The sequence below is a fragment of the Lissotriton vulgaris genome, chromosome 4_1 (genome assembly GCF_964263255.1).
Source record: "Lissotriton vulgaris chromosome 4_1, aLisVul1.2, whole genome shotgun sequence".
In the NCBI taxonomy this organism is placed as follows: domain Eukaryota; kingdom Metazoa; phylum Chordata; class Amphibia; order Caudata; family Salamandridae; genus Lissotriton; species Lissotriton vulgaris.
Genome location: NC_141691.1, coordinates 340,772,052 through 340,796,320, shown reverse-complemented (window position 1 = coordinate 340,796,320; position 24,269 = coordinate 340,772,052). Strand labels below are relative to the sequence as shown.

Below are 24,269 nucleotides of genomic sequence, written 5' to 3'. Positions count from 1 at the left end.
CTGGAAATTATTGAAGAGCTCATTGCCCAAGGAGTGGTCGTAGAGACCGACTCCAATATCTGTAATTCCCCTATCATTCCGATTCTTAAACGTACTGATCCCAATGCACCGCCAGTGTATCGGCTGGTGATTGATTTACGAGAACTGAATAAATGCATCGTTCCACAGTACCCTGTGGTTCCCGACATCTCTTCCCTATTGACTGCTATTGATTCAGAAGCGACGTTCTTTACTGTAATTGATCTCAAGAACGCCTTCTTCAGTGTGCCCATTGATCCAGAGAGCCAATACCTCTTCGGATTCAGTTTAAATGGACGAAGTTTCAAATTTTCACGCGCACCTCAAGGATTCACAGAAAGCCCCAGCATCTATAGTCAAGCACTGAAAAGACAACTTGATTGTATCCAAATGCCAGTTAACACCGCCTTACTACAATACGTCGATGATCTACTGATCACCGCACGAAGTGAACCAGAATGTGAACAAGCATCACTGACAGTTTTACATTTTCTGGCCGACAAGGGACACAAGGTGTCTCCTTCGAAGCTACAATTCTGTGTTCAGCAAGTTGTGTACTTGGGTCACTTGCTGTCCAAAGTGGGGAGACGGCTCACTCCCGACCGCATTCAGTTAATTGTAAACATGCCACAACCCCAGACACAAAAGGAAGTGCGGGCCTTTATAGGCCTCACCTCGTACTGCAGACAATGGATTCCCCAGTATGCATTTCTAGCTAAACCACTCATTCAGTTGACAACACAGGAGGCAGCGACTTCGACTGCCCTGCCCTGGACTCAGGAACATACACAGGCCTTTGAGGAATTAAAGAAAGCTTTATGTCAAGCACCAGTTTTAGCAACACCATGTTACAGCAAACCCTTTACACTTTTTGTTACAGAACGTGATGGTACAGCGTTGTCTGTCCTCACTCAAGATCAAGCAGGTTCACATAAGCCTTGCGCTTATTTTTCAAGTACATTGGATTCAGTAGCCCAGGCGCTCCCTGCGTGCTTAAAGTCAGTTGCAGCGACAGCCTTAGCAATCAGACAGAGCGACTCAATCGTATTAGGACATCAATTAACAGTACAAGTTCCACATTCTGTAGAGGTTCTTTTAAACAGAACCCAGACTCAACACTTGACTATAGCACGACTGACAGGTTATGAACTGACACTATTCCAGCCACACATAGAAATCAGACGCTGTAACATCCTGAATCCCGCAACACTGTTACCATCGATTATGACTAATTCAGCCCCACATGATTGTATAGAGATCATTAATGCAGTAACAAAGCCCCGACGAGACTTAACAGATGTTCCACTGACAAATCCAGACCTGACACTTTATGTGGATGGTTCATGTATGAGAACAAACACAGGAGAATTAGTGGCCGCATATGCAGTGACCACTGAAACTGAAGTTAAAGAAACATATCGTATTGATACACTGTCCGCTCAAGCAGCAGAGCTCATCGCTCTGACCCGAGCTTGTATACTAGCCAAGAACAGAAACGTTAACATATACACAGATTCACGTTATGCTTTCGGAGTTATACACGACTTCGGAGTGTTATGGCAAGAACGAGGTTTCCTGACCTCTCACGGTGCCAAGATCCAACACGGTCCCCTCATTCAAGCACTGTTAGAAGCAATACATCTGCCTTCAGGCATATCCATCATGAAGTGCAAAGCACATACTAAAGTTACAGATTCCATTTCCCAGGGTAACGACCTGGCAGATCAAACAGCAAAACATACAGCATCGACTCACACCCAGACAACTGATATGACAAAGACAATAGTACCGACACATTGTATGACAGTTAGGGATCTCACACTAGATATAATCGATATTCAGACACATGCTACTCCAGATGAAATCAAGAAATGGACTGAACTAGGAGGGATCCAGACAGATCAGGGATGGATGACGAAGGGAAAATCTACATGGTTTCTCCCCGACTCTATGGTTCAAGTCATAATAAATACAGCACATAGTCCAGCACACCTAGGAGAAAAAGCTATGTTAGACAGCTTACAGAATCTCTGGTACAACAAACACTTACGAGCAGCCGCAAAACAGAAAGTGCGTACTTGCATGATCTGTTGTCAGTTCAATCCAGGTAAAAGCGTCCCTGTAGAGCAAGGTGGATTCCATCCTCCTGATCACCCTTTTGAAGTCCTCCAGATGGATTATATCCAGATGGACCGTTGTCGAGGATTCAAGTACGTCCTCGTAGTTGTTTGTGCACTTTCCCGTTGGACCGAAGCATATCCAGTCCCAGATTACACTGCCCCGACCACTGCCAGGCAGCTGGTTTGAGAATTCTTCCCACGGTACGGCTTGCCTCGTGTCGTGTACTCAGATAACGGACAGCCATTCTCATCCGAACTCATGAAACAGGTTTCCCTTCTGCTAGGATATCAGTGGAAATTCCACTGCGTCCGACATCCCGAGGCCGCTGGCCTTGTAGAGAGGCATAACCAGACTCTGAAAACACGCCTTGCTAAAATCTGTAAAGAGAAAGGGGTCGACTGGATAGTTGCCCTGCCAGTTGCACTGTTCTATATGAGAATGGTCCCCCATTCGAGATCAGGACTATCCCCGTATGAAGTGGTCTTTGGCAGACCACCGAATATGTGGGGGACGCCCATGCCTAAGAAAATAACCGATGTTGATTGTAATATGCTGACAGATTACCTTGCCTCCTTGATGTCTGCACTCCAATCATGTCGTTCACAGGTTGCTGCAGCCTTCCCCGACAACACTGATGTAAAGCCACACGATGTCCGTCCCGGGGATACAGTTTTAATTCGCAACTTCGACAGGAAAAGCCCGCTGGAGCCCCGCTGGAAGGAGCCGAAGATCGTCCTTCTTACCACGAGGACCGCAATCAAAGTGGAAGGCCGAAAGGGGTGGATCCACACGAGTCATATTAAAAAATGTAATGAACTGTTTCCAGAAACTGACTCGTCCACCCCCTCCAAGGACTGCCTCGATACTAAAGACTTCAAAGTTCCAAAACGAGAGAAAACTCCCCAAGAGGAGTATCGAACAAAACTTCGATCTAGCAAGTCAGACAGTTTAATTGTTTAAGTCCTCCCCTAGGTGAATCGGTTAAATAGTTTCTGACATGTATCCCCTAGATCGAGATAGAGAGAGAGAGAGACAACTCAAGAAACGTACATATTGTAAATCACTCCGCAGTCACTGTATAGTGACATTATTGATATGTTTTTTCTAAGTCTTCTGATTATTGTTGCCAGTATATTGCTTCCCATATACTACCCTATCTTCAAGCGTGAACAATCTGCTTACAATGTCACTGCCGAACATTCTTTTAGCGAGTTACCCCCCCATGAATTATCTTATAGACTTGCGCTGCGCAACAACACCTTCATTAGTATGTTACATCACTCCCATCAGACTAACAATGATACAAACTGTTGGATATGTGGCCGACTCCCTCCCTATCAGAAATACAAGGGAGTTCTGCCCCTCTTTCCGTACCCGTTCACACACAATGGCTCTTGTGGAGCATGGTTTCGAATAATTAATTCCTTAGATCCTGATATTGCTGTTTTCGAAGGAAATTGGGTTTGGGGAAACCTGAACTTAGTTCTGCTTAACGCCTGTTATCCTGACAAAAAGGGACTTCCCACTAGAATAGGAACTGATCTAGAAAATGAAGTGTATGGATTAGGTAATTATACAATTAACCTTATGATTCTTACTGTTGAGTCTGAAGCTGCACCAGTTCTCCCTGCTATGTCAGTATTACCAGTCAAAGGTGATTTATGTGTCAGAAAGAAGGGTTCAGTACACTTAGGTCATAGCAAATGTACTACTGTGGTCGAATTCAGTGATCAAGGCAAATCTTCCTTTAGAGCTACTCGTCATTCCTATTTTGTTTGTGGCCATACCGCATACATACGCTTACCTCTAGATTGGGATGGTACCTGTTACATTGCATTCCTTCTGCCACCTGGTTTTCTAGCCCCTCCTGATTATCACAGAAATACAAATCTAGTAAAGGACAGACTCCGAAGAGATCTCCCGATTATCGACTATACTGAAACGGCATGGGAGCAATACACAGATTTCAACAAAGGATTCTTTTTCTTCACAGGCCCCGTCCAAAATAGTAAACTAATACGCAGATTAACTAGAACACTCGAAGCAGTAGTGAATGAAACTACCTCCACTCTAGGCAACTAAACAGAGGAGCAATCTGCCATGCGGGTTGTTGTTCTCCAGAATCGTCTTGTTATTGACGTCATCCTAGCAGATAGGGGCGGAGCTTGTAAGGTCATCGGGTCAAGTTGCTGTGTTTTCATTCCAGAAAACGCGCCTACAGTATATAAAGCTATTACACGTCTTCATAAGATTGCAAGTTTGATACATCAGAATCCAGGCACCTGGACTTGGTCCGGTTGGTTCTGGACAACGTTGACAGCTTGGGGATGGAAGATCCTATCCTTCCTAGGCATTGCCCTTGTCATAGTATTCAGTTGCTGCCTGTGCCTACAGTGTGGGCCAGCGATTTGTGGTCTGTGCGCCACTTCATGTATTACACATTCCAGTTTTCACTTAAAACGCGAAAAGAAGAAAGAAGAGCAAATAATGTTACAAGAACAGACTGATCGATTTATGAGAATCGATATATCATGAAGGGTCCGTAGGGAACAAGGAGGGAATGAGGAAATATAAATTTTATGGTCAAGAAATGTTCCCTAACGTGTACCCCACCGTCTCCATGTACCAGCTTAAAGTGCATGTAACTTCCCTCCTGTGCCAGCTATGAAGACGCAAATACATTTGCGTCCAACGTTAACATGTCCTCTTTCAGATCCACCCTGAATGGGTTGAATATCCTGTTCCTAAGTATGCCATGCCAACGTCTTTTTGTGGTGTACTTTACACGTTTTTCAGCCCAGGCGAAGTAGGCCCTGAATTCTGCCATCAAGTCTTTTCCTGCCTTCTGATTCTTAACGCCTCAGCCTGGGCTGCCTCTGTACCCGTGACCTCTGCCTTACTCCCTGTGCGGCTAACGACGCTTAGCTCAGCCTGCTGCCTGCCAACACTGTATTCAACCTTCGAATTATCTGTTCCGCTCCTCAAACATACATTCCTGCCTACTAGTTCAAGTAAACATCTTCCAGCTGCAGAGCAAAGGGCCTGGCCTCACTGTCTCCGTGCAAGTAATTCATAGCCTCTGTTACCATGGTAGGCCCATGCCCCCTCGCATCTCATGCAGACACTTAGACGCTTATACACGCACTCACAGTCAGTATAGAATAGCCTCTGCCCAAGAGACCTTTTCCTCTAGATAATATGGTTCCCAAACATTAGATATCAGATATGATATAGGTACGAGTTGATCTGACATGCCAGACTTCTGTCTCTTTCCGCAAGTGTAAATGTCAAGTCCCCTGCACCCTCCAGTTCCACGTCATTCACGCGTCATGCAGCTGCGCGCGCATCCAGGCCTCAGATTTCTGCTGACATTGCCAAATTCTGCTAAGTACCCACCTACTCGTGACACTTACATGTGACGTTTCTAGCACACACCTCTATGTCCACGCCTAGTTCACGCCTTTTGATTACGTATTGCTAACACGTGTATGCTGTTATCTTGTTTCTCTCAGCTGTTACGCCTACTGTATTGGTTTCTATTGTATGGTTTAAGTATAAAAGCTATGTATTGTCAATAAAGTATGCTCTATCCCTTCCTGCACCCCAGTGGTGGCAGGAACCCGATATCCGATCTGGTACCATGACCATTCCTTTTTAAGGAATAAAACCCCTAAGAACTCTAACACCACGGACTCTGCCTCTTTCTTTCCGATTGAGTTATTTTTGTTAAGTACTTACCTGCATAGAAATTAGGACGGTAAATCAAATATTTACCACACACATTCCATTGATCCTAAAGTAACAGAGTCTGAAGATCCTTTCATCTGAGGGCTCTGAAATAAAGGAAGAACCTGCTACTCTGCAGGTAACCCCATGGTACAGAACAAAGACTACGTCTAGAGCCACCACTTCGTATCCCATGCCCTAGAATTGACCTTCAGGGAATCAACCGTAAAAGCCATATCCGTCAGAAGCCCAGCTCAACTCCAAAGGGAATTGGGCATTGATCCCTGAATCAGACTTTAGAAGTCACTGCCCTTCGGGTTGGGAATTTGGCTCCTAGCTCACTTGGAACTGAGGGCCTATTTTGGGCTAAAGACACCAAGACCCATCAGCATCTGATGCCGATTTGACTTCGAGAACGGAACAGGAAATCCTCTCAAAAGCTGGCTTTAAATCCAATACTAAAACTAGCACTAATAAGTCTCTATGCCAAGATTGCAGCGGAGTATGCTTTCCTTGGTCATCAAGCATTCAGGGGTGCCCGATATTAGGTAGAGCAAGATCTACATATTCCCATCCACTGGGGAAATTTTTGCTCACCCAACATTTCCTTAGAGAGCATGACACACCATAGCCAGTTCCCTGGAAGAAAAGGAAGCTCCCATTTGAAGAGGGGATCCCAAAAGTTATCTCATGCCCAGGAAGAGCGGGGAGCAATGTCCTTAGTTGTGAACAACAGCTTCCGCCACACTTTCCCCTACCACCATCACCACTCCTGCCCCCACTACTACATCAGTCACCACACAGACCACCATCCCCTTGGGACTCAGTAAATTTCTAGCACACATATTTGGTTCATGACAACCAGTACATGCCGCAGGAGACTTAATGTGATCCTACACCATGTAGGGCTAACCTGTGGGCGGATTACCATGCAGCTCCCACAGGAGTACAATAGTGTAGAGCATTACGCAGTTAAGACTGCCCCCACCACTTGGATGACACCACAGCATACCATGCCATAATATAGCGGACAGCTGACCACCACAAGTTCAAGCTGCATGTTGTGAAAGAGGACATTCTTGTGGAAACACTTTCAAAAACAGAAAAGTTGGTGCAGTATCTGCCAAAGCTCAGCTGCATGTTCAAGCATCCCACAGAGAATGAGAAGGTGCCTGTTTAAATTTGAGTGTTGACCCAGATTTGTTAGACAAAATACAAACCAGCCCCAGGTGACAATCTGTACAACTAGGGGCATGCACTTCTGGACTGCTTGGTCATCCTCATGGCAGAAAAATAGCTTGTTCCTAGGCCACTAGGGATTCCCCACCTCCTGACAACGAGAACAAAAATATTGATGAAACTGGCATGGAGGATCATCAGCACTGTCACGTCTTTTCCTGGTACGAAATGGCGCAGATGGGTAAATGCTTGCCAGAAGCCTACCAATAGAGAGGGAGGGAACTTGTTCAAGAATGAAAGATCATCTCGTATGCCAATAGGACTGGCCTTGTATGCCAATAATTGGTGCACGCTGAATGCGGATGATACAGCCTCTAGAAAGGTGAACACATGCATAATTAACTGCCATCATGAATTGTCTAGGATGACTGAGTTTTCTCCTTGAGGTCCAGCAACACACCATTAGATAGAGAACATCTGTTTGGACCTTCTTTTTTTCTGGATCTCTTGATTAAGCAATGTCCTGTGTATCAGCCTAGCTATTGGTAATGGTGCCTCCATTACTAGCATGCATGGATTATTTGTTTCTTTTAATCTCACTTTTCCTTGCACCACCAGAGTTGACTTTGCTGGATCCAGCAAGATGGAACGTGTTAGAAACTGGGTTTCTGGTTGGCAGAGGTATGCACCCTGTCCAAGCAGGAACCACAATCATAGTCCGGGTAAGTCAGACACACTTTATATGGCACTGAGCAGTCAGCCTTAACTTAAGAGACAATGTGTAAAGTATTCGTGCACACAAACCAGACTAACACAGTGAAAACACCAAAAAAAACGGAACAAAGTCAAGAGTTCAGGCCGCCTACAGGACCCACACAGGGCCTGCTTAGTAAAAGGACCTTATTCCTGGTCACAGCATGAAATGCGAGATGTAGTTGAGCAATGCGCCGTTGATCCCTACGCAGTTGAGAGGTTTGCTGGATTTCTCCATGCAGTACTGCCGATGTGCAGGTTCCTTGGATGAAGCAGTGATTCTGGAGTACGCAGTTCCCAATGCGATGCGCTGGGTTGATTCACGCTGGGGGAGTCGATGCGCTGATCTTCACCATGCAGTGGCGGCAATGTGTTGATTCTGAAGCGATTATTCCAGAGGCAATGTAGCGGCTCCAAGTGTGATGCACTAGTCCCAGTTTCCGCAGCAGCAGTGATGCATCAATCCCTATCTCGTAGCAGGTGATGAGTCGGTTCCGATCGGTGCAGTTGCATCGATGGACTGGATTAGCACCACTTGGTAGAGCAAGTAAAGTCCAGCTGCTGAGTTGAAGATGAAATGTGAAGTGTTTCATGTACCTGAGACTTAAGCAACAGTAGCCAAGCCAACAAGCCTTTGGAGAAACGTAAGTACTAGGATGTAGAGAGCAGGGCCAGTCCTTCTCACTTTCAGGCAAGAAGCAGCAGGCCAACACAGTAAACCAGATAGGCAAAGTGGCAGTCCCTCCTACACCACAGGAGTCTCGTCAGCAGGCAGTAGGCCAACACAGCAAAGCAGTTCAGCAAAGTGGCAGTGCCTCCTACAGCACAGCAGTCCTTCTTCCTTGCAGAATGTCCTGAGTTCCAGCAGTGTTCTGTTTTGGTGGTGGCAATAGGGAGACTTCAAAGAGATGCTTTGAAGTGCACAATGCCCTGCCTTTCCTGCTCTGGTTCCAGACTCACTCCAGAAGGTTATGCAATCCTGTGTGGGGACTGGACGCAGCCCTTTGAGGTGGAGTTTGTCAGCTCCTCCCTCCCATCCTGCTCAGGATGACCCATCAATATGCAGATGGCTACTCAGTCACACCTACCCTTCCTTTGTGTGGGGCTGTCTAGTGGGAATTCAGGAAGCCAGCTGTCACCCACCCCCAATGTGTATTCCAGAGACAGGCAGAAGGCAACAAATGGTGTAAGTAAGAAAATGGCAATTTGCTAAAAGTGCATTTTCAGAAATGTAATTTAAAAACAAACTAACAGTTGTGTTTTTAAATTGTGAGTCCCGAGATTCTAAGGACCACATGCATCAATGAAAATACTGTTTGCAAACGGGCAGATTCGCACCCTTTGCGATCAGTATTTTGGCATTTGGGATGCCTCATCCCAAATGCAAAAATCTCAATTTAAGTAATGGCTAAATTTACGATTACTTAAAGTGCGATTGCATTTAAGGAATTGCAAATTGCGATTCCTTAAAAGCAATGCAGTAACCACAACAAAAATGGCGATTTCGCAAATAGAAATCGCAAATTACCGTCAATTTCATGTTGATGGCAATTTGCGAAAACGTTGAAAGATGCACGAAGTTTCATGTTACATCGGTAAAATGTACATTTAAGGGGTGCAACCGGGTGTCCTTTTGGCACCCTTGCACCCTTGAAATGGCATGCTCAATTTGGGAGTACCTTTTGGGTACTCACAAATTGTGCATGCATTTCCCATTCATTCCTGTGGGCCTCTAGGCCCATTGAAATGAATGGAAAGCCATTCCTTTATTGCAACTCGCAATTTGCGTGTCACAATTAAGAAATGTGTAGCAAAGGCTGTTTTTTTAGCGATTCCTACATGCATAAGGAATTGCGATTCCTAAATTGCGTTTACTTAAAAATTCGCAATTTAGGAATCGTAATTTCTTTCTTTAATGCATGTGCCCCTTGATTTGGGCGTCCCATCTCTTCCCAGTTGGAAATTACTCTTAATAAACGTAACAATGCAGTCCCAAAGTTATCCTATGGGAGAGATAGGTTATACAGTTGTGAAAAACTAATTTAAGAGTATTTCACTAATAGAAAACGTAAAACTTAAAAGTCCATGTCCATTATTAAATACATTGCACTCTGCCTGTTAGGGTTCGGGGAAGAAGAATGTAGACCTTGAGCTGTGTCCAGGGTCAGACCACGGACCTGTGAGGCGCACTTTTTACACACTCCCTTAACCCTCTAAAGGAACTCCTCACACGTTGCCTGACGCTTGGCTTACTGACACGTTCCGTGACCACGCCCCCATCCTTCTTCCGCATTGTTCCCGACGAGGCGCTGCTTCCTTGGCGTCTTTGTGGCTTGGTGTTCCGCTGCCCTGATTATCGACTCAGCTTCCCTCAGAGTCGGATGCCTCCTAAAGGTGTAGCGGTATTTCCTTTTAGCAGCATCCCCACCTTCGCTGCATTCCCTTCCCAGCCTATTTTTGTTACGTGCCTCATTTGCGGAGCCGACTGCCCGGTTCTGTGTGAACAGGAGTTGTTCACTGTCTCTGTTCGGCACACCGCTTGTATTGTTACCCTCACCCTTCTTTGAGGGAGTAGCTGTTCCGCTCCATATTTTCCCAGTGGAGCCGGACGGCACACCTCGCTGAGTGTGTGTCTGCTCTGTCCTGCTTGGGCAAGCAGGGCTGGTCAGAACACCAACGACCCCTTCCTTTCCGCGAGGGAGTAGCTGTTCCGCTCCATATTTTCCCAGTGGAGCCGGACGGCACACCTCGTGGAGTGTGTGTCTGCTCCGTCCTGCTTTGGCAAGCAGGGCCAGTCGGAACACCTCAACCCTCGTCCTTTGATCCCATTAGTTAGTTTACTATCCTAGTCCTTATCTTCACGATATACTTTGTTTATTCGCTATTCCCTTTATGTTGTCCATCTGGCTCAGTTCTCCTTGGGTGAATGATGAATGAATGCGGCTTATGGTTACCTCTGCCAGAGACCTCCTATTAGGGTACAGATGACATATCCTCGTTCCAGCCATACTTAAAGAAGTACCCGGGATATTTGGTGATCCCCCTCTTCAAGGAGTCTTCTAGATGAACTTGGGTGAGTGCAAGACGATACTGAACACAGCTCAATGTATAATATGTTCTAGAATGATATAGCATTATTTGGGGGTTACTGTTTTTTCCTTCCAGCATCTGCGTTCCCTGGCTGCCCTTCTACACGACCTCAATCCTCATCCTATGGGGAGAGTGGTGGACACTCCTTGGTTATATTCCCCCATACTTTTTGAGAGCAGTGTCTCAGAGTGAGTTTCACTATATCCCTTTGAGGGCTGCTTTTTGGAAGTTGGGGGTATTTATCTTCGCTCCTGTGGAGTCTGGCGGCTGTTCCTGACACTGCCCTTGGGCTGTCCAGGGCCTAACTTTGAGCACATTAAAAAAAAAGAAGCTCTTACCCAAGAATAAGGACATGTGAACTAGCTTGGACTTATAATGAAACATATAAAAGAGTTGTCATTGAACTAAATTAGTTATTTGACATATTTCACTCACTGACTGACTCCAGCATACTCCCACTATCTGCACTCACAAGTTGTGTATTTAGTAAGTATTTTTTTCATAAAGAAGAATGAATATGCAGCATAGCACACTTCAATTTCTTAAAACATTATGTTACCCAAAATCTACAAATGTTTTTCTTTATTAAAATTCTGTATTGGAAGTAGTCATGTCAATAACTCCAGTGTGGCTTCCTCAAACCATTAATCTTTGATGGAAATAGCATGTATTGATGTTTAAATTTCAAGGACAAGCATTTGCTAAATGCTGATAGATAATGCAAATACATTTCACAGAAATGGCAAGTAGCCCACAGTTGTTGGTAGCTAAAGATGAGAAAAAGACCATTTCTACTGCTGTGTTCAGCTGATCTGGAAAGAATTGAATGAGGTTAAGTTACTTCCTTGGGACGTGTTCTGCCGAGATCTAAGATGGCTGAATAACTGCAGAACTCCTTCGATTGTAGAACTGAATCCTTTTTAACCCCCCCTGAATGGCCGCTGTTGGACTTGGCCCTTAAGGCAGGTTCACCCCTAATCTTTTTGCTTTAGATCTGTGATCTGTGTGGATGATTTTCTGGTCTGTGCGCACTTTTTCCCTGTGTCCCAGAGTAAAGTGCGTGCATGTAGTTAGGCTGGCCTGCTCTCCCATAGGAATGCATGGGGAATGTCTGTGTCCCTGGTAGTTCCTGATGCGTGGGGAGTGCATGCTCGAATTTGGTATGTGCGAGCTCATGAGAATGAATGCTTCGCAATGATGTATGTTGCGTGAGTGTATCTTGTGTAGAAATGCCACTTCTAGGACTTGGCATATTAATGTAAAATATGCCTGGCGTGTGATTGGCTGGAGCTGGCTGGTGAGCCAGGCTCCAGGAAGGCTGGATGGGTCTGCCCGGTGGTGAGTGTGAGATTAGCATGCTGATGGCTTGGGAGGAGTGCACCTGGTCCCTGATGGGCCTGGACTTTGCCCACACAATGCTGGCTCCACCCCCTGTAGTGCAACTGATGTCCCTAGCCCTGCCAGTGAATGAATGTGAGCGCTTTTCCCTGCCCTGAAGCACTTGGGAGCGCTGTGGATTGCCCCTAGCGCTAGAGAGCGCTTTATTTTACTTATTGCGCTAGGAAGCGCTTTTGTTGCCCAGCCGGTGCCCACCCGGCATCTGCCGAATTTGCTGCGCTCGTATTTGATTTACGAGTGCCTACCTCGCTTATATTTTATTTTGAAGCCGGAGCCCACCCGGCATTGCCCCGTCCTTGGATATTTAAATTATCACGAGGGAGCCCACTCCTCGGATACTGAGACCCCGCCTGCCTGCCTGAAGCGAGCCGCCGCGCTGCCCGCGGCGACCCGGAAGTATTGGACCGACCGGCCAATCACTGAGCGGCCCCCTCGAGGCCAACTGGAAGTCCCGCCCCGCAGCCGAGCAGCGCGAAGGGAAGCAGCCGGCCGAGTCCCGGAGGGAAGAGGAGAAGCCGGCCGTGTATCCCGCCTCCCGCAGCACCAGTGAAGTCCCGGTGAGTGCGGGGGCGGGTCCTCTTTGATTCTTCGAGCGGCCCCGTTGGGAGAGGGCCGCTCCAACGTGCGCAGCCATTTGTTCATCTAGAGCCCGAGAGGCTCAGGGGCACATTTGTTTTTGAGCCCTAGAGGCTCCACCCACCCGCATTGGTTCTTCCGAGCCCCGAGAGGCTCAGGGCACTTTCTGTTGTCAAGCCCACGAGGCTCCAGGGACCCGCATTTGTTCTTTGAGCCTGAGAGGCTCCAGCCCAGTGATCTTTGAGCCCTAAACGAGGCTCCACGCCCCCAGTTAATCTACGAGCCTGCGAGGCTCGAGGAGGGCGTTTTTCTGCATTGAGCCCAGAGAGGCTCTGGGGGCATTTAATTGTTCTAGAGCGCAGAAGCTCTTTAGCGCCACTTGTTCTACAGAGCCCTGCGAGGCTCCCACGTGGTGTTCCACCCCAGTGTGTTCTTGAGCCCACACGGCTCCAACGTTGCCCTAACATTATCTGCACCAGTTTCCCAGCATTTTGTGGGCAACTGCTACGTTTAGGCTTTGTGTTCTGTGCTGCCTGCGCAGCCTTCCCTGACATGGGACTCAGGGCATTCCAGCCCTTGCGAGGCCAGTTGGCCCGAGGGACAAGCTCTAGTGTTGTGCTACATGCACCCTGCGCATTGTAAGTTACTTGCTGATGTGATTCTTGCGCAAATGTTCTAACCTGCACCTCTGAATGTGTTTTAATGCCTCATGTGCAATTGTTGATGTCCCATTACCTTTGCTAAAAGTGACCTGCTTAGGTATTTTATGTTTATCCCCTTTGCTAAATGTGACCTGCTTAGAGGATTGTTGATGTCCCATTACCTTTGCTAAAAGTGACCTGCTTAGGTATTTTATGTTTATCTCCTTTGCTAAATGTGACCTGCTTAGGTGATTGTTTAGGTTTCCTTCCCTTTGCTAAAAGTGACCTGCTTAGGTGATGGTATTCCTTCCTTAGGTCCTGATGATAAGGTCCTAGTTCCCTGCGCGATTGTCCTACAGTGTTTTGGGGTTGCGTAGGAGGTATTTACTCTTTACCAGTGATTACTGGTTGTGTGCTACATGTACTATTTTGGTGCTAGTCATTATATGTTTATGTGCCAAGTGTTATACCTACAAGTATTATTTCTAACAAGTGCCTACCCCTGACAGTGGTCCATGTGGCCCTGTCCTGTACATAATCCCTTGTAAATTCTGCCCGTGCCTGTTGGCACATTGTAAAGTTTGTGTGTTATCTAATATGTTCTTACTATAATACAAAGGCTATTTTTTTATATAACCTTGTGTGGAGTTTCCTTTGTGGTGGGCCTTGGGTGTTGTTGCTGGGGTGCGTGCGCAAATACTTAACTCATACCGCCTCCAAGTTTAGCCTTGCTGCTCGCGCCACGTTACCTAGAGGGTGAGCAGGGGTTATCTTGGCGTGTAACTCCCTTGCCCTGACTTAGGAGTGGTGGTCTCTGACTGACTTTGGCATGAGCCCTGGCCAGCCAGGGACCCCGTTTCTAACATTGGCGGCAAGCGGTGAGGATAAGGATTTGTGTTTGCGCTGTACCACAGTGGCGACAGGCCACACTTCAAAGCTCTACATTTTTAGATAACCACATTTTGGGGATTATTGTTTTTTAGGTGAAGATCAGTATTGCTTCTCCTGAAAGGTGTCATTTTGTATTTTGTCCAGTACCTTGTTCCCCGCCCTGCTCCCAGAGTTTGGTACCTGTGTCGCTTGTGGTCAGGTTGAGAAAATCAGGGGTGGTAGAAACTGCCTTACCAGTCCGAGGGGAGGCTTGTGTGTGAATGAGTGTGTGTTACACTGGACAGTGGAGTGCAAGTTCTCTGAGATAGGAATCTTGCTGAATTTTGTTGATTGTATTCTCCTGTTTAGCTCAGACCCCCAGGTTCCCTGTGTCAAACTTTTCTTGAGAACGTCCGCCAAAATGGAGCCAGTTTTTGATCTCTGTGGTCTTTTTAGGTACAGTAGATTAGAGCTGGTCAGATTCTGTGAAAAGGGAGGCATAGAGGTGAGTGAGTTGGTTACTCAGTCCCAGCTTAGGGACAGCCTGATCCAATGACAAAAGGATCAGTGGGATCTTGAGCACAGTGAGAGAGATAGGGCCCGGGCCGCATGCCATGAGGGTAGTGAGTCTGTGGGGAGCCCTGAAGATTCTGATGAAGAATGTGAGTTGTATGAGGATGACAGTGGATGGATGTCAGCAGATAGTGAGGACCCCATAGATAGGGAGTCCCTTGCTGGGTCCAGTGTCAGTACCAGCGCCCCATCCCTTTCCCTGTCCCCAGAGGAGTGGTTGGATAGGAAGGAAGAGAGGGAGCATCAGCTAGCGATGGAACAGCTCAGGTTGGAGCATGCCGAGCTAGAGGCTGAAAGGGCCTTGTTCAGGGAGAAGGTAGCCCAGGAGAGTAGGTTACCCCCTGAGTGCAGTTGTAATTGTCTGGATTCCCCAGGGAGGGTGGAGTCCAGTGGTGGCAGCTTTTTAAATGTCAGTTTAGACAGTCCCACTCCCAGTTCCCCGAGTATGGTGCCTGTTTCCTTAGAAGAGGAGTATAGGTTGCAGTTCAGGGACATTAAGAAGCTGTCTCACCAGTCTTGGGAGGACTTTACAGAGGACTGTCAGTGTGCACTGATTGAGTGGTCAGAGGTTCCCACGGAACATAATTATGACAAACTGTTTTGTCTTATTCTCAAGGAACAGGTGCTTAGTCATTGTCGGCCGGAGTTGCGGCAACACCTGATGAGGTTGACCCTTGATCCTTGGGAGCTGGCCAAGGAAGCAGACCGATGGGAAAGTGCAAGAGGTTCCTTAGCGTCGCTAGTGAGTGATTCCAACAATAGTGGGTCAGGTTTTCTCCAACCCAGCGTGGTGGAGGAGGGTGAAAGTAGCCCAGCTAGGTCCCAGTATAGTGAGGAGGGTGTAGGGGCTTACTGCCTGTCTCAGTGGAGCGGGAGTGAGTGTGAGACCGAGAGTCCCCAGATGCCCGAAGCCCTGCCTCAGAGCCTGGATGGTTTCTTTAGGGAACACCAGGGTGGGGACCTAAGCTTACCTGTTAGTTCACTTGAGGGAGATCTCCTAGTGTGTGGAGGACCTGGGGCATCTGTAAGAGGAGCTCCTATGGTTGTAGAGTCTGGCAGTACTGCTCCAGTAGGGAGGGTACAGAAGTCCAGTGAAAAGAGTGATTGGGGGATAGGATGTGAGTCCCCAGAAGTCCTGGAGTGCCAGGCAGTGATTCCACCAAAGGTTCTAGACCGGAGGTTGGAGGTCCAGGTTCAGGGTTTGCCTGGCCTGAAGGGTGGGAATACTGTAATCGGTGTCCTAACCAGTTCTTTCTCCAGAGGTACCGCCCCGGTTGGGAGGGAGCAGGACTCTGGAAGGGGGTGCAGAGGGTGGGAGAGCCCACCTCTGACCCCGGTCCCACCTGAGGGGTTAAACCCTAGGTTGGGAGAGTGATGTTTAGAGGGTACCCCTCGCAGGAGGAGGAGGAACCCTAGGAGAAGAGGTAAGGGGAGGAGAGCCTTCCCTGAGACTCCTGGTCCACCGAAGGTTGTAGACCCTAGGCTGGAGAACCAGTGGCAGTCTAGCCCTGTCTTACAGACAGGAAGAGTGGAAAATGGCTATTATGTGCCAGGGGTTACTACCCCCCACTTTGTGAGTAGGCAGGAACCAGTGGCACCTGGGTGGCCTAGGGCCTGGTCCTGGCCGAGGGCAGCTGGAGAGTACCAGTGGGGTAGTCCAGTTAGTCCCTACCATAGTTTTAGAAAGAACCCCAGGGGTTCACCGTGGCGTAAAACAGGAGGGTGTCCCTGCAGTTGCGGGCCCGCGTCCGTGTTTTATCGCCCCAAGCAGGGAAGTCCATCACGGTGGTGATTGGTCTGCCCTGCGTTTTGGCTGGAAGGGGGTTGTGTTGGACTTGGCCCTTAGGGCAGGTTCACCCCTAATCTTTTTGCTTTAGATCTGTGATCTGTGTGGATGATTTTCTGGTCTGTGCGTTCTTTTTCCCTGTGTCCCAGAGTAAAGTGCGTGCATGTAGTTAGGCTGGCCTGCTCTCCCATAGGAATGCATGGGGAATTTCTGTGTCCCTGGTAGTTCCTGATGCGTGGGGAGTGCATGCTCGAATTTGGTATGTGCGAGCTCGTGAGAATGAATGCTTCGCAATGATGTATGTTGCGTGAGTGTATCTTGTGTAGAAATGCCACTTCTAGGACTTGGCATATTAATGTAAAATATGCCTGGCGTGTGATTGGCTGGAGCTGGCTGGTGAGCCTGGCTCCAGGAAGGCTGGATGGGTCTGCCCGGTGGTGAGTGTGAGATTAGCATGTTGATGGCTTGGGAGGAGTGCACCTGGTCCCTGATGGGCCTGGACTTTCCCCACACAATGCTGGCTCCACCCCCTGTAGTGCGACTGATGTCCCTAGCCCTGCCAGTGAATGAAATGGGTGGTTGAGCTATCAAGGGTACTTCAAAACCAGCTGCGACTGGTTTTCCCCCACCCTGCACCTACAGACAAAGGGATTTTACTGTATAAAAATGGGGCTGTGTCCCCACAGAAACTGTTCTACTTGTGGATCCTTGCCAGAGGGGGCTGCTGCTGGGGCCAGGAGGACCGCCACTTGGACTGTCTCCCTGCCTGGAGACCCAGTGAGCTGGCTCTGGCCCTGCCTTGCCCCCTGCCTGCCTCCAGACCTTGCTGGAGCTTTGCTGTTGCCTGGGAGCGCTTTATTTCTGCCCTTTAGCGCTGTGAGCGCTTTTCCCTGCCCTGAAGCACTTGGGAGCGCTGTGGATTGCTAATAGCGCTAGAGAGCGCTTTATTTTACTTATTGCGCTAGGAAGCGCTTTTGTTGCCCAGCCGGTGCCCACCCGGCATCTGCCGAATTTGCTGCGCTCGTATTTGATTTACGAGTGCCTACCTCGCTTATATTTTATTTTGAAGCCGGAGCCCACCCGGCATTGCCCCGTCCTTGGATATTTAAATTATCACGAGGGAGCCCACTCCTCGGATACTGAGACCCCGCCTGCCTGCCTGAAGCGAGCCGCCGCGCTGCCCGCGGCGACCGAGAAGTATTGGGCCGACCGGCCAATCACTGAGCGGCCCCCTCGAGGCCAACTGGAAGTCCCGCCCCGCAGCCGAGCAGCGCGAAGGGAAGCAGCCGGCCGAGTCCCCGAGGGAAGAGGAGAAGCCGGCCGTGTATCCCGCCTCCCGCAGCACCAGTGAAGTCCCGGTGAGTGCGGGGGCGGGTCCTCTTTGATTCTTCGAGCGGCCCCGTTGGGAGAGGGCCGCTCCAACGTGCGCAGCCATTTGTTCATCTAGAGCCCGAGAGGCTCAGGGGCACATTTGTTTTTGAGCCCTAGAGGCTCCACCCACCCGCATTGGTTCTTCCGAGCCCCGAGAGGCTCAGGGCACTTTCTGTTGTCAAGCCCACGAGGCTCCAGGGACCCCCATTTGTTCTTTGAGCCCGAGAGGCTCCAGCCCAGTGATCTTTGAGCCCTAAACGAGGCTCCACGCCCCCAGTTAATCTACGAGCCTGCGAGGCTCGAGGAGGGCGTTTTTCTGCATTGAGCCCAGAGAGGCTCTGGGGGCATTTAATTGTTCTAGAGCGCAGAAGCTCTTTAGCGCCACTTGTTCTACAGAGCCCTGCGAGGCTCCCACGTGGTGTTCCACCCCAGTGTGTTCTTGAGCCCACACGGCTCCAACGTTGCCCTAACATTATCTGCACCAGTTGCCCAGCATTTTGTGGGCAACTGCTACGTTTAGGCTTTGTGTTCTGTGCTGCCTGCGCAGCCTTCCCTGACATGGGACTCAGGGCATTCCAGCCCTTGCGAGGCCAGTTGGCCCGAGGGACGAGCTCCAGTGTTGTGCTACATGCACCCTGCGCATTGTAAGTTACTTGCTGATGTGATTCTTGCGCAAATGTTCTAACCTGCACCTCTGAATGTGTTTTAATGCCTCATGTGCAATTGTTGATGTCCCATTACCTTTGCTAAAAGTGACCTGCTTAGGTATTTTATGTTTATCCCCTTTGCTAAATGTGACCTGCTTAGAGGATTGTTGATGTCCCATTACCTTTGCTAAAAGTGACCTGCTTAGGTATTTTATGTTTATCTCCTTTGCTAAATGTGACCTGCTTAGGTGATTGTTTAGGTTTCCTTCCCTTTGCTAAAAGTGACCTGCTTAGGTGATGGTATTCCTTCCTTAGGTCCTGATGATAAGGTCCTAGTTCCCTGCGCGATTGTCCTACAGTGTTTTGGGGTTGCGTAGGAGGTATTTACTCTTTACCAGTGATTACTGGTTGTGTGCTACATGTACTATTTTGGTGCTAGTCATTATATGTTTATGTGCCAAGTGTTATACCTACAAGTATTATTTCTAACAAGTGCCTACCCCTGACAGTGGTCCATGTGGCCCTGTCCTGTACATAATCCCTTGTAAATTCTGCCCGTGCCTGTTGGCACATTGTAAAGTTTGTGTGTTATCTAATATGTTCTTACTATAATACAAAGGCTATTTGTTTATATAACCTTGTGTGGAGTTTCCTTTGTGGTGGGCCTTGGGTGTTGTTGCTGGGGTGCGTGCGCAAATACTTAACTCATACCGCCTCCAAGTTTAGCCTTGCTGCTCGCGCCACGTTACCTAGAGGGTGAGCAGGGGTTATCTTGGCGTGTAACTCCCTTGCCCTGACTTAGGAGTGGTGGTCTCTGACTGACTTTGGCGTGAGCCCTGGCCAGCCAGGGACCCCGTTTCTAACATTGGCGGCAAGCGGTGAGGATAAGGATTTGTGTTTGCGCTGTACCACAGTGGCGACAGGCCACACTTCAAATCTCTACATTTTTAGATAACCACATTTTGGGGATTATTGTTTTTTACGTGAAGATCAGTATTGCTTCTCCTGAAAGGTGTCATTTTGTATTTTGTCCAGTACCTTGTTCCCCGCCCTGCTCCCAGAGTTTGGTACCTGTGTCGCCTGTGGTCAGGTTGAGAAAATCAGGGGTGGTAGAAACTGCCTTACCAGTCCGAGGGGAGGCTTGTGTGTGAATGAGTGTGTGTTACACTGGACAGTGGAGTGCAAGTTCTCTGAGATAGGAATCTTGCTGAATTTTGTTGATTGTATTCTCCTGTTTAGCTCAGACCCCCAGGTTCCCTGTGTCAAACTTTTCTTGAGAACGTCCGCCAAAATGGAGCCAGTTTTTGATCTCTGTGGTCTTTTTAGGTACAGTAGATTAGAGCTGGTCAGATTCTGTGAAAAGGGAGGCATAGAGGTGAGTGAGTTGGTTACTCAGTCCCAGCTTAGGGACAGCCTGATCCAATGACAAAGGGATCAGTGGGATCTTGAGCACAGTGAGAGAGATAGGGCCCGGGCCGCATGCCATGAGGGTAGTGAGTCTGTGGGGAGCCCTGAAGATTCTGATGAAGAATGTGAGTTGTATGAGGATGACAGTGGATGGATGTCAGCAGATAGTGAGGACCCCATAGATAGGGAGTCCCTTGCTGGGTCCAGTGTCAGTACCAGCGCCCCATCCCTTTCCCTGTCCCCAGAGGAGTGGTTGGATAGGAAGGAAGAGAGGGAGCATCAGCTAGCGATGGAACAGCTCAGGTTGGAGCATGCCGAGCTAGAGGCTGAAAGGGCCTTGTTCAGGGAGAAGGTAGCCCAAGAGAGTAGGTTACCCCCTGAGTGCAGTTGTAATTGTCTGGATTCCCCAGGGAGGGTGGAGTCCAGTGGTGGCAGCTTTTTAAATGTCAGTGTAGACAGTCCCACTCCCAGTTCCCCGAGTATGGTGCCTGTTTCCTTAGAAGAGGAGTATAGGTTGCAGTTCAGGGACATTAAGAAGCTGTCTCACCAGTCTTGGGAGGACTTTACAGAGGACTGTCAGTGTGCACTGATTGAGTGGTCAGAGGTTCCCACGGAACATAATTATGACAAACTGTTTTGTCTTATTCTCAAGGAACAGGTGCTTAGTCATTGTCGGCCGGAGTTGCGGCAACACCTGATGAGGTTGACCCTTGATCCTTGGGAGCTGGCCAAGGAAGCAGACCGATGGGAAAGTGCAAGAGGTTCCTTAGCGTCGCTAGTGAGTGATTCCAACAATAGTGGGTCAGGTTTTCTCCAACCCAGCGTTGTGGAGGAGGGTGAAATAGCCCAGCTAGGTCCCAGTATAGTGAGGAGGGTGTACGGGCTTACTGCCTGTCTCAGTGGAGCGGGAGTGAGTGTGAGACCGAGAGTCCCCAGATGCCCGAAGCCCTGCCTCAGAGCCTGGATGGTTTCTTTAGGGAACACCAGGGTGGGGACCTAAGCTTACCTGTTAGTTCACTTGAGGGAGATCTCCTAGTGTGTGGAGGACCTGGAGCATCTGTAAGAGGAGCTTCTATGGTTGTAGAATCTGGCAGTACTGCTCCAGTAGGGAGGGTACAGAAGTCCAGTGAAAAGAGTGATTGGGGGATAGGATGTGAGTCCACAGAAGTCCTGGAGTGCCAGGCAGTGATTCCACCAAAGGTTCTAGACCGGAGGTTGGAGGTCCAGGTTCAGGGTTTGCCTGACCTGAAGGGTGGGAATACTGTAATCGGTGTCCTAACCAGTTCTTTCTCCAGAGGTACCGCCCCGGTTGGGAGGGAGCAGGACTCTGGAAGGGGGTGCAGAGGGTGGGAGAGCCCACCTCTGACCCCGGTCCCACCTGAGGGGTTAAAGCCTAGGTTGGGAGAGTGATGTTTAGAGGGTACCCCTCGCAGGAGGAGGAGGAACCCTAGGAGAAGAGGTAAGGGGAGGAGAGCCTTCCCTGAGACTCCTGGTCCACCTAAGGTTGTAGACCCTAGGCTGGAGAACCAGTGGCAGTCTAGCCCTGTCTTACAGACAGGAAGAGTGGAAAATGGCTATTATGTGCCAGGGGTTACTACCCCCCACTTTGTGAGTAGGCAGGAACCAGTGGCACCTGGGTGGCCTAGGGCCTGGTCCTGGCCGAGGGCAGCTGGAGAGTACCAGTGGGGTAGTCCAGTTAGTCCCTACCATAGTTTTAGAAAGAACCCCAGGGGTTCACCGTGGCGTAAAACAGGAGGGTGTCCCTGCAGTTGCGGGCCCGCGTCCGTGTTTTATCGCCCCAAGCAGGGAAGTCCATCACGGTGGTGATTGGTCTGCCCTGCGTTTTGGCTGGAAGGGGGTTGTGTTGGACTTGGCCCTTAAGGCAGGTTCACCCCTAATCTTTTTACTTTAGATCTGTGATCTGTGTGGATGATTTTCTGGTCTGTGCGTTCTTTTTGCCTGTGTCCCAGAGTAAAGTGCGTGCATGTAGTTAGGCTGGCCTGCTCTCCCATAGGAATGCATGGGGAATGTCTGTGTCCCTGGTAGTTCCTGATGCGTGGGGAGTGCATGCTCGAATTTGGTATGTGCGAGCTCGTGAGAATGAATGCTTCGCAATGATGTATGTTGCGTGAGTGTATCTTGTGTAGAAATGCCACTTCTAGGACTTGGCATATTAATGTAAAATATGCCTGGCGTGTGATTGGCTGGAGCTGGCTGGTGAGCCTGGCTCCAGGAAGGCTGGATGGGTCTGCCCGGTGGTGAGTGTGAGATTAGCATGTTGATGGCTTGGGAGGAGTGCACCTGGTCCCTGATGGGCCTGGACTTTCCCCACACAATGCTGGCTCCACCCCCTGTAGTGCGACTGATGTCCCTAGCCCTGCCAGTGAATAAAATGGGTGGTTGAGCTATCAAGGGTACTTCAAAACCAGCTGCGACTGGTTTTCCCCCACCCTGCACCTACAGACAAAGGGATTTTACTGTATAAAAATGGGGCTGTGTCCCCACAGAAACTGTTCTACTTGTGGATCCTTGCCAGAGGGGGCTGCTGCTGGGGCCAGGAGGACCGCCACTTGGACTGTCTCCCTGCCTGGAGACCCAGTGAGCTGGCTCTGGCCCTGCCTTGCCCCCCTGCCTGCCTCCAGACCTTGCTAGAGCTTTGCTGTTGCCTGGGAGCGCTTTATTTCTGCCCTTTAGCGCTGTGAGCGCTTTTCCCTGCCCTGAAGCACTTGGGAGCGCTGTGGATTGCCCCTAGCGCTAGAGAGCGCTTTATTTTACTTATTGCGCTAGGAAGCGCTTTTGTTGCCCAGCCGGTGCCCACCCGGCATCTGCCGAATTTGCTGCGCTCGTATTTGATTTACGAGTGCCTACCTCGCTTATATTTTATTTTGAAGCCGGAGCCCACCCGGCATTGCCCCGTCCTTGGATATTTAAATTATCACGAGGGAGCCCACTCCTCGGATACTGAGACCCCGCCTGCCTGCCTGAAGCGAGCCGCCGCGCTGCCCGCGGCGACCCAGAAGTATTGGGCCGACCGGCCAATCACTGAGCGGCCCCCTCGAGGCCAATCGGAAGTCCCGCCCCGCAGCCGAGCAGCGCGAAGGGAAGCAGCCGGCCGAGTCCCCGAGGGAAGAGGAGAAGCCGGCCGTGTATCCCGCCTCCTGCAGCACCAGTGAAGTCCCAGTGAGTGCGGGGGCGGGTCCTCTTTGATTCTTCGAGCGGCTCCGTTGGGAGAGGGCCGCTCCAACGTGCGCAGCCATTTGTTCATCTAGAGCCCGAGAGGCTCAGGGGCACATTTGTTTTTGAGCCCTAGAGGCTCCACCCACCCGCATTGGTTCTTCCGAGCCCCGAGAGGCTCAGGGCACTTTCTGTTGTCGAGCCCACGAGGCTCCAGGGACCCACATTTGTTCTTTGAGCCCGAGAGGCTCCAGCCCAGTGATCTTTGAGCCCTAAACGAGGCTCCACGCCCCCAGTTAATCTACGAGCCTGCGAGGCTCGAGGAGGGTGTTTTTCTGCATTGAGCCCAGAGAGGCTCTGGGGGCATTTAATTGTTCTAGAGCGCAGAAGCTCTTTAGCGCCACTTGTTCTACAGAGCCCTGCGAGGCTCCCACGTGGTGTTCCACCCCAGTGTGTTCTTGAGCCCACACGGCTCCAACGTTGCCCTAACATTATCTGCACCAGTTGCCCAGCATTTTGTGGGCAACTGCTACGTTTATGCTTTGTGTTCTGTGCTGCCTGCGCAGCCTTCCCTGACATGGGACTCAGGGCATTCCAGCCCTTGCGAGGCCAGTTGGCCTGAGGGACAAGCTCTAGTGTTGTGCTACATGCACCCTGCGCATTGTAAGTTACTTGCTGATGTGATTCTTGCGCAAATGTTCTAACCTGCACCTCTGAATGTGTTTTAATGCCTCATGTGCAATTGTTGATGTCCCATTACCTTTGCTAAAAGTGACCTGCTTAGGTATTTTATGTTTATCCCCTTTGCTAAATGTGACCTGCTTAGAGGATTGTTGATGTCCCATTACCTTTGCTAAAAGTGACCTGCTTAGGTATTTTATGTTTATCTCCTTTGCTAAATGTGACTTGCTTAGGTGATTGTTTAGGTTTCCTTCCCTT

At 49.3% G+C, this 24,269-nt stretch overlaps 1 protein-coding gene and 1 pseudogene across 5 annotated transcripts in view; both read left to right on the top strand.

Annotated features, from left to right (window-relative positions):
- Positions 1–16,737, top strand: part of LOC147718727 (uncharacterized) — a 30,232-nt pseudogene extending 13,495 nt beyond the window's left edge.
- Positions 1–24,269, top strand: part of DOCK11 (dedicator of cytokinesis 11) — a 1,133,414-nt gene that overhangs the window by 248,800 nt on the left and 860,345 nt on the right. The window lies entirely within an intron of this gene.